The sequence below is a fragment of the Nicotiana tabacum genome, chromosome 11 (assembly GCF_000715075.1).
Source record: "Nicotiana tabacum cultivar K326 chromosome 11, ASM71507v2, whole genome shotgun sequence".
Lineage (NCBI taxonomy): Eukaryota > Viridiplantae > Streptophyta > Magnoliopsida > Solanales > Solanaceae > Nicotiana > Nicotiana tabacum.
Window position 1 is genome coordinate 160,607,726 of NC_134090.1, and position 11,020 is coordinate 160,618,745.

The window sequence follows — 11,020 nt, forward strand, 5'->3', positions numbered from 1 at the left end:
GTGACGACCTAGCCGGTCGTCTTAAGAATTAATGTCGTGATCCCCTATTAACTGCTTTTCCCGTATTTATTTCTGCTATTTTGATTTGCTGGGATGTTCGGTTTTGAGTTTCAGTGAGTTTTGGGACACTAAGTCCCTAAATGAGAGCTTACGTGTTGGAAAGTTAACCGTTGTTGGAACAGAGTAAAGACGGCCTCGAAATGGAAATTTGATGGTTTTGTTAGCTCCGTTGGGTGATTTGGGCTAAGGGGCGTGTTCGGATTGTGTTTTGGAGGTCCATAGCTAATTTAGGCTTGAAATGTCGAAAGTTAAATTTTTGAAGTTTCCGGTTAGATAGTGAGATTTTGATATAAGGGTCGAAATGGAATTCCAAAAGTTGAAGTAGCTCCATAGTGTTTAATGTGACGTGTGTGCAAAATATCAAATCATTCGGATGAGGTTTGATATACTTTTTGATCGAAAGCGTATTTTTAGAGTTTTTGGAATATTAGGCTTGAATCCGATGAAAAATAGGTGTTTTGATGTTGTTTTGAGCATTCTGAAGGTTGTAGCAAGTTTCAATGAAGTTATAGGAGATGTTGGTAGGTTTGGTTGAGGTCCCAGGGGCCTCGGGTGTTTCGGATGCTCAACGGGTCATTTTTGGAACTTAGAAAATTGCAGAAAATGTTGCAGCTGTCAGTTCTGGTTTCCTTCTTCGCGTTCGCGAGTGGGGTCTCGCGTTCGCGAGTGGAGTCTCGCATTCGTAAAGAAGAGCTTGGTATGGCAAGGAATTTGTGCTTCGCATTCGCGAAGTGTCTCCCACGTTCGCGAAGTTGGGAGTTCTATACCTACGCGTTCGCGATGGCTTTCCGCATTCGCGTAGGAGGAGGAAGTTTTGAATCACGTTTGCGTCCCGTGCATCGCATTCGCGATGAAGAAATTTGGGTCCAAGGGTAATTGTGCTTCGCAAATGCGAGGGGTCTTCCGCGTTCGCGAAGAAGGAATTAGCTGGGCAGAATGTTTAAGTTCAAAATCGAGGGTTTAGCCATTTTTGTGAAATCTAGAGCTTGAGAGCTCGGATTTGAGCGAGGTTTTGAGGGAATTTCAGAGATATCAATTGGGTAACGATTCATTACTCTTTTTTTCTTGTAACCCATTAATCTAAACATGAATTCATCATTTAATTTCGGATTGGAGATGAAAATTGGGGAAAAGTTGGAAGAAAGTTCTTAGACCTAGAATTCGACTTTTGATTGGGAATTTGACCTTAGATATGGATAATTTTTGTATGCATGAACTCGTGAGAGTATGAGGATTCTGAAAATATAAATTTTACCCGATTCTGAGGCGTGGGCCCGAGGGGCGTTTTGGTCATGTTACCTAATTTCGCGTATTAGCTTAGAATATTTTTGTAGAATCAGTTACTTGAAGTGTTATTTACATTATGAAATTGAATTAAATAGATTTGGGCCATTTGGAGTCGGGTACTCGTGGCAAGAACGTGGTTTCGAGTTGATTTTGAGCCGGTTCGAGGTAAGTGGCTTGCCTAACCTTGTGTAGGGGACCTTCCCCTTAGAATTTGGTATTACTGTTAATTGAAATGCCTTGTACGTGAGGTGACGAGTGTGTACTTGTGCTAATTGTTGAAAATCCGGTTTTCATTAAGTAATTACTAGTATGTTTCTTTTCCTGTTCATGTTATCTGCATTTAAAACCTGTTGTTCGCTTAGGAAAACATGTCTAAGTGTTTTAATTGCCTTATTTGCTCAAACTGCTTTACCTGAATTCCGTGCAGCATGCTAGGCTAGAATTACTTGTTTGCCTCAATATGAAATTGACATTTCTGAATATTTTCCGGTAGATCCCCCTTGTTTGTTTATTTGGGACTATGGATGTGGGATTCCGGTAGATCCCCCTTGTCTGTTTAATTGGGACTACGGATGTGGGATTCCGGTAGATCCCCCTGCACAGTTATATGGAACTACGGGACTGCACCCGGTAGATTTTCCCAGTACTGGGTATTTATATTTGGGACTACGGATCGGGATTTCGGTAGATCCCCGCGCACTGATATTTGGACTACGGGATAGGATCCCGGGAGATCCTTTGGATACATATGATGGACTATGGGACGGTATCGCAGGAAATCCACTGGATAGATGTAATTGGGACTACAGGACGGTATCCTGAAAGGTACCCCGATTGTTATCTCTGTGTTGAGTTGTATTTCCTTTCCGTGATTATTTTATCTCTGTTCTAGTTGTTGTTGTTCTTTCTATTCTATGTTATTTCTTACTGTTGCACTTAATTATATTGTCTTATTCTACACTATTATACCTTATATTTTATTTAACCTCAGTAGGACCCTAACCTTCCTTATCATTACCCGACCGAGGTTAGGCTTGGCACTTACTGAGTATTGTTGTGGTGTACTCATGCCCCTTCTGTACATGTTTTTTTATGTGCAGATCTAGGTACTTTCACTCTATCTTATCATCCTTTAGGCGAGGCGCTTCTGTAGAGACTTCGAGGTATATTTGCCGCGTCCGTAGATCGAGGAGTCCCTTTTTATCTTTCTGTAATAGTATAGCCCTTCAGTATTCCCCTTTTCGTTAGACATTTCTGGAGTTAGAGCTTCTTATGTATCACTTAGCTTGTGATTCATCGGTTTCCGGGTTTTGGGAAAATGTATTGGTTTTAAGAGTTAATATTATGTATGTCAAGCGACCCTTTTAAATGTTGTTTTATTACTTTATTTCTGTTTATGATGTCCATACCTATCTTTGAGAGGCTACATGGCATTTAGGATAAATTTCTTATCGTTCTTTCCTTATCGTGTGTAATAGATTCAGCTTAAAACGAAACTCTTTGGATTCCTTCCATGCATTTGTATGCACATGTGAGCGCTCGGTATCAGCTGTGCATCGGCGATTTTTGATTATATGCATGAGGTGCGAGATGTGATTTATGCATGCTAATGATGGGCCAATCTGGAGGGCTTGAGGCCGGGTTTTTGCTGTAACTTGAGCACGGGGATTTCGGTTGTGTGAGCCACGTGATTTTGGTATTATACATCCGGTAATGTCCCTATGAGTGGAATTCGTGGCTCGATGAGTGGTTGGATGGCTATATGATCAGTATGGTATGGTTGTGGGATGTGTTCATATGGTTCAACTGTGATGAGAATAGTTTGCTTGAGATGTAAAAAGGATTGGGTGCTTGATTTCTATCTTGATCTAATGTACCATCTCGAGTTTTGAGTGTATTGAAGGATCTTTCATATTTCTTAATTGTGAAACGAATTAGATTCTCATGTCTTATTGATGAGTTCAAACTCAGGAAGATTTAGTAATTGCGTAGTAGTTGTGGTTGTGAAAGGGTATAGAGAGATGTCAGTTTGAGGCTAAGTAGGTGGTTTATAACCTGCGAGTTAAGCTACGGATATGTGATCCTTATGATGTTGTGTGGAGGCTTCCTTTGCTACCAGTGGGTTATATTTGTGGGATCTAAGTTTGGATCAGTTGTAATAGTTGACCTGACCGTCACAAGGATGAATGCGAGGTTTGCAGATGATTTCAGGTAATAGAGGGTTTGTGTCGCATGAGATTATGAAAGATTGAGTTAAATTTCGGTGTGGGGTCATGTCAGTAATAGAATAGGGTCATTATGAGTTATCGAGTGTTTTGTTCTATGGCTTTGAGCCAAGTAGGGGAGCCTACTATCGACGATTTGATTGTGTGGTTATGTGGTATTGGTTTCGGTTTGAGGCATACTTGTAAATCAGATATGACTTGCAGAGGTTACTTTTAAGGATGACTCGGGTAATGGAATTTCTAAATGCGGGTTATATTACACTTTATGAGTATATGAAAATTATGGAATGATTGAGTTGTTATGTGTGAATGATGTAGTAAGCATGGTGTATGAATTTGATCGGTTGTGTTAAGGCATGGTTACTTTATTGGGTGTTGTTTTGCTAATGGGGCACATGTCGTTTGTCCCGTTTGGGCGGCGCAATTGAGATTTGAGCATAATGGATGACTCTCGAGAAAGTTCTAATGGATTCAGAATTTATATGTAGCAATTGTGAATTTTTTTTTTGAATTTGTATACGACTAGAATCTAAGATTTACATTGGATGGTGTCGAGAATCCCAGTATTTCTATATCATTATGGATTCTATATTTCAATATCAGGAAGGTGAAGTTAACGGTTTAAGATTCATAAAAGGTCTCTTTAGAGTGGGTGTCTTGGTTGTGGTAATTTCGAGGTGCTTAAGGGGGGATACGACGGCTTATGGGCCTTAGGGTGGTGTGATTTTATTCTAGGATCTCGTGGGGTGAGTTTTGGCAAAATATTGTGGTGTTCTGGCAAGGAGAAGTGTCACCTTGAGGGTAATTCAGAAGGAACTCGGAGAACTAGGACGGTTTGGTAGTAGGTTGGATCAGCACGATAATGGGTATGATCGGTTCTTTAGGTACTTATGATATAGTGAGTCTCTATAGGTGTTTCGTGGCAATGCTCTTGGCTTTTGGTGACCTGCGTGGCTTGGTTGAGTTAGAGTAATTCAGTTTTGATAGCCTGGTTATCTGCAAATGGATTCCACAGAGTTCTCGATGATGTATTTCACGGTTCAAGGTAGATATTTCCTACTAGCGTAAGGAACATGTTGCGTAATGGGATTTTTCTCTTGGATGAGATCAAATGGAAGGTTTTCGACTAATCGGGTATGTATCCTGCCAGCGAATTAGAGTTGATCATGAGATTATCGTGCTTTTCATATGATGACAAGATAGATGCAATGTGTTGTGTAGGACTGAGATATGCATGTGCAAGGTCACAGTTAAGTTTTGATGGGAAGGTCCTGAATTCTTAGACAACATGGACGGTTTTAGATGTCTAGATGAATGCTATTACTACTTGGTATTGCCTGAGAAGAGTGCGCATTTTAGAAGGCTCATTGTTGATCATGAGATTCTCGTGCTTTTCATATGATGGCAAGATAGATGTAGTGTGTTGTGTAGGATTGAGATTTGCATGTGCAAAGTCACGGTTCAGTTTTGAACGGAAGTTCCTGAATTCTTAGACAACATGGATGGTTTTAGATGTCTAGATGAATGCTATTACTACTTGGTATTGCCAGAGAAGAGGCGTATTTCAGAAGGGGCATTGTGTTGTGACTTACGTATGTTTCATTGGTATTGTGGTGCTCGCCTGGTTGATCGAATGCTTATATTCAGATTTAGCTATATGGCACGGAAGAATTATAGAAGTATTTTTTGTGGGATGATCGTGTATGAGAGATGTGTTAGACATTTGGGCGGTGGAGTTGGGATTAGATAAGGTGATTCATGTGTTTTACAGATTTAGAGACTGGGAGTTCTCAAAAGCAGACTGTTTCGTGGTTGTGGACTATGAAAATGTGGCCAAAGCTAGCCAGATGATAGTATGTGTTATGGTTAGGTCGTTGTGGACTTTTGGTGGGTTATTTGTCCATTCGGGGATGACCGGAGTTGATATGGGAGTGTATTCTACATGGGGTCGGATTTGTTGCTCCGAACTAATATTGTTGAGGGATGTGCCATTCTGTTAGTATTGATTTTATTCGTATCTGATATTTTCTTATGTGCTACTCTTCCATGCTACGAGGGGTTGTGATTCGTTGGTTATATGGACACATGATGTGGTTTTATTTGGTCCTTATAGCAGAATTTGAGCGAGATGGATAATAGGGTGTTGAATGATTGATTGCGCATTTGGTTATGTTCTTTCCGGACTGTGGTATTGTTTTATTGGTCCCTCCGTGGTTATGGTCATGCACCTTAGGTAATTGATGTCAAATTTCTGTGAGATTGTTGATTTGGAGTGTTGTGTCTTGGGGTGTTGCATACGGCCAGTTTTTGGATAGGGTCATGCATTGCAGTGGAGTTATGTTGAGATATTATCCTTTGTGATTGATTCGTGTTTCTTGTTTCTACTATGTATGATAGGTTCATAGCATTGCGAGTGTGGTGGTGCTTGTTGAGTTTGCGGGACGGTCCTTTTATTTTAGTCATTTTTATTTTTGGGTACCTTTGAATTGCTGCTTATTGGTACACGGATTGCACAGTTGTGACTTCAAGTTGAATTGGTGTGGCATGTCAATATAATAGTTGTGCTTGATAAGGTAAGATCATTGGACCTAGAATGGGTGTTATCGCTTTTGATTGCGGTATAAATGGAAGGATAATATCGGAAGTCGACTTAGAAATTGCCTATAGTTCTTGTCGACAGAGGGAGAGTTCCATGACTTGTTGAGCTGATAAGTGGTTACAAGATTCTGCGTGTTTCTTTCATCATTGGTAGTGTACGAAGGTTTTAGAGCGAGATTTTATTTGATATGAGGTTTGTTACCGATATTTGGTTGGTTATTGAGCAGCTACAGTGATCAGAAATTATTTCTATAAGTATTCAAGTTATGTAGTACATCATGTGGTTGTGTCTTAGGTGATGGTTATGGCTTGATGCAGTGTGTTCAGACTTATATAGTGTGTAGATGCGAGATTCAGGTCTTATAGGAAATTCTGGGTGTTGGAAATTGGATTCTAAGGTTTATAGACTCAAGTTGAATTAAGGATCGTCACCTCGGTTGTGTCGTCGGGCTTATATGGATTAGGGTGACGTGGGATCACCCCCAAGTATGTTCATGGTAAGGTTACACGGCGGTTTGATGGCTTTGAAACAACTCTCGGCACGTTCGAGGATGAACGTATGTTTAAGTGGGGGAGGATGTAATGACCCAACCGGTCATTTCGAGTATTTTCACTTTGCTCGGTAGTTTGAGGGCATGAATAGCTCCATATGATGTAATATGACTTATGTGTATCATCAGTTTCAGTTTTGGGTGATTCGGAATTAGTTTGGAAGAATGATTCTAAACTAGGAAGCTTTAAGTTGGAAGAGTTGATCAAGTACTTTTGAGTATTTGACATCGGATCAGAGTTTTGATTGTTTTGTTAGGTCCGGATGGTGATCTTGGACTTGGGCGTATGCCCGAACTTGCATTTGGATATTTCTACAAGGTTTCAACACTCATTGACTAAAGTTGGAAATTTGAAGGTTAGGAATGTTCATAAGTTTGACATAGAGTTGACTTTGATGTTATCAGGTTCAGATTATTATTCCGAGAATTGGAATAGGTTTGATATGTCATTTAAAACTTGTATGCAAAATTTGGGTTCATTCCGGATTGGCTAGGCTTAAATCGGACGCTTGGTTCGAAGTTCGAAGTTTATGAACTTAAGAGATTGATCTTGATCAACGATTCATGATTTTGATGGTGTTATGTGTGATTTGAGGCCTCGAATAGCTCGTATTTTATTTTTGGACTTGTTGGTATATTCGGACGGGGTTCTAAGGGGCTTGAGTGAGTTTTAGGGTGGTTTCAGACCATTTCTAGGCCATTTTTAGTTGATGGTTTTTAGCTACAGGGGTACATTACAATCGCGTAGAATTGGTCGTGATCTCGTAGAGTAAAATAGGAAAAATGGACCAATAAATCGGGATCGCGGAAGCACTTTCGCAATCGCATGGAAGAAAATTTTGCTGCACTAACCCGAATTTGGAATCTTATACCTTGCAATCTATAAAGAATTTGGAGATGATCCAAAAATAAATGTTATAGCCCTTTGTGTCTACTGTTCATAAAATCAAACCGTTTGGCATTTAGAGTTTTGTACAAAAAGTTATGGCTGAGTCACTACATGCTGTCTAAGAAGAGTTGGGAAGGGTTAAATGGAAGTTTGTTCATCGCAATCGCGGGGATATGGCTGAGATTATGTTGGGTAAAAATTATCATGGAAAACTTTGTAATTGCGATCGTGAGGTTTGTGATCGCGATCGCAAAGGGTACCCCTGGAACAATGTATAAAGTACTTAATTTCGAAGGTTTCAGACATTTTCTACATATTTGGAGCTATTGAGCCCGGATTGAGATAATTGTTGAAGAGATTCTCACTATATGGATTGGGGTAAGTGTTCTCTACTCAATTTTTATTTTATTTCATGAATCTATCTTATTTTTTAACATTTGATTGAAAATTTCAGAAAGAAATTGATTTACATCCTATGTTTTCGTACGTAAAAGTACGTCGCAAGTCAATTGATGTAAGCTATGAAATGAGATCATCTGTGAAAGTACATAAATTATGTTAATCATGTTAACTTGGAGGTTGCAAATACTTAAGATCATGAATACCAAGTATCAAGAGGGTTTGATGGCTTAGAGCTAAACGAATTGAAGAAAATAAGTTTCGTCAAAAGTCGACAAGTTGGGAATGTTATAACATGTACTTTTGGGGTGAGACTAGGGTGCTTAACATGATAAGGAGGTTATATTATGATTTATGTTAGTCGTATGATAGTCGTGTGTTATGTCTTTAAGTCAATCGAGTTGTGGAACAAAAGTCGATAAAAGTCATCACAAGTTACGTTCATAAGTTTTACTGAAATTTGGGTTAAATCTAACTGCGATTTTCTCCCAATATACTTAAGGTTACGAGGTGTTCCACCCATCCCATTGAAGATCTCCTAGGTTGATTTGACTTGTTTTGCCGAAAGTTGGTAATTTGAGGTTTAGGGATTTCCTTAAGTTTGACCATAGGTTGACTTTATGTCTGCGGGTTCAGACATCTGTTTTGGGACTTGGAATAGGTCTCTTTTACTACTTGGAACGTATCGGCAAAATTTGGTATAATTCGGAGGTTGTTTGATAGGATTTAGACACTTGGTAGTGATTCTAGAGGTTCATAAGTTTTCCTTTTGAATTTCATGCATTTTGATGTCTGATCCGTGGTTCCGGATGTTATTTTGGTATTTTGATCATGCAAGTGAGTTCGTATAATAGTTTTAGACTTGTGTGAATGTTTGGTATGGAGCCCCGAGGGCTTGGGTGAGTTTCGGACGTGTTTCTGAATGGTTTGAGCTGGTTTTGGGTTTGCTAGTGTCCTTTTACTCCAGTTATTGCGATTGCGAGCACCATCATCGCAATTGCAATCAAAGCAGAAGGTTCTCAGGCATCGCAGTTCTTAGGCTGGATAGGTCGCAGTTGCGACTATTTGGACGCATTTGCAAAGAGGGTAGACTTCACATTTGCGAGGTCATTGTCGCAATTGCGACTTTTACCTGGGATGTTGTTAGGTCCAAACGCATACACTAGTATATGCAGTCGACAAGTAATAAAATGATAAGAAAGTATCATTCCCACGAGGATTTATGATCAACTATTTGCCAATCTAAGTTATTTATATATTTAATGCTCAAGTGAGTGCGAAGAAGATGATTGTGATTTTTATAACTAAATTACTACGAACTAATAAGCAAGCAAGAAAATAATATCGCAAGTAAAGAAAACAAACACTTAGAAAGAATTTAATGAGATGGAGATATTCCAGGGTTATAGGATTAACGTCTCTCCTATTGTGTTTTTCGGGTTGATGTAATCACTTGACGTATCTAATTTGTTGATTAGCAGGGTTTATTATATTCACGAATTTCATTCAATGCTTCGCTCGCCTATTCAAGCCAACCTTAGAATATATGTTGATAGAATCAAACTTGACAAGAACGCATGCATATTTCCTGCAAAAATAACCAAGTAACGCAACTAAAATATGTCTATCCTAATCACGAATCTATTCTCCGATGCCCAGATTCAAGAACTTACTCTATTCAACCTTATATGCAATTTATAGTTCCCACTTTCGAATTCAACTATAAATTCGTAGATAGTACTCTATTGTTTGATACGCAATAGAATAATTAAGTGCAAGATTGAATAAACAAATTAATATGATAAAGTCAACTAAAACAATCAACCATCAATTTACAATAGTCAGGAACGACACATAACCCCAGAATAATGAGGTTTTTAGCCACTCATGTTCATAAAATCATCAAAATATTGTTTTCAAACATAAAAGCTATGAATACTAGAAGAAGAATGGAAGAATTGATAAATTTTGTGCTCCCGAGGGTTTCGTACTTATGTTTTTCTATCCAAGTGGTGTCTCCTCTGCCAAAATAGGTTTATGTTTACTTTTATACGAGTTAGGGGCATCTTAGGGTCGAAATAACTGAGTCTGGGGTGAAATAGGACAAATTCACATCACTAGCGCCCAGGGTAGCGTGGGGAACTTGCCCTAGCGCTGGAGTTTTGAAGCTTCTGACTTGTGCACCACAGGTAGTGCCACACACTACCTGTGGTGCTACTTTGTGACTTTTCTTCCCCTTTATACTTCAATTCGCGCACCTTCATCTTAAATTATCTCCAGATGATTCCTACACATACAAATACCACTAATTAGCACAAACCATTACATTACACATCCGTAATCTATGAAATATGAGTAAAATACGAGACACTATACATATAAATATACTTACTTTGAGCTGAATATCAATACCCCACACTTAGACTTTTGCTCTCCCTCGAGCAATGGAACTATATCTCTACCCCAACAATGTACATCTCACTAGGAAAGATCACTTCAATTTTTCAACCATATACTCTACCTTTGACTATGGTCGATACAGGCAATCAAGCATGAACATATGAATTTTGCATTCTTCCCGTTTTACACATGACCAAGTATACAAAATGCAATTCAAACAACCTAACCATAACTTCCCTTCCTCAAGAGCTGACTCGTTACCACTAAGCACCCTCAACACGTGCACTTACTCACAAAAGAAGTTTACAACATTAACAATCTCATGAGATCATGTGCCCTAACCAACAGACAAGAGAGTGAATATAGAAATAGCCCACAAATTCAAATATAACTTTGAACATAAATTAAGGAAATAACACAATTGAACAAAATTCGCACACTCTCACAAAGAATTTCATGTGCATCCCATGATCGTACTATAAGCTTGCCCGTAGTGTACATCTATACTAATCTAAGCTAGCCAAATCTAGCATCAATTAGGACGTTAATGTTGCAATGTAAGCAAATGGATGAGTAGGATACATTTAGGAATAGTGACTAACCCTCCTAAG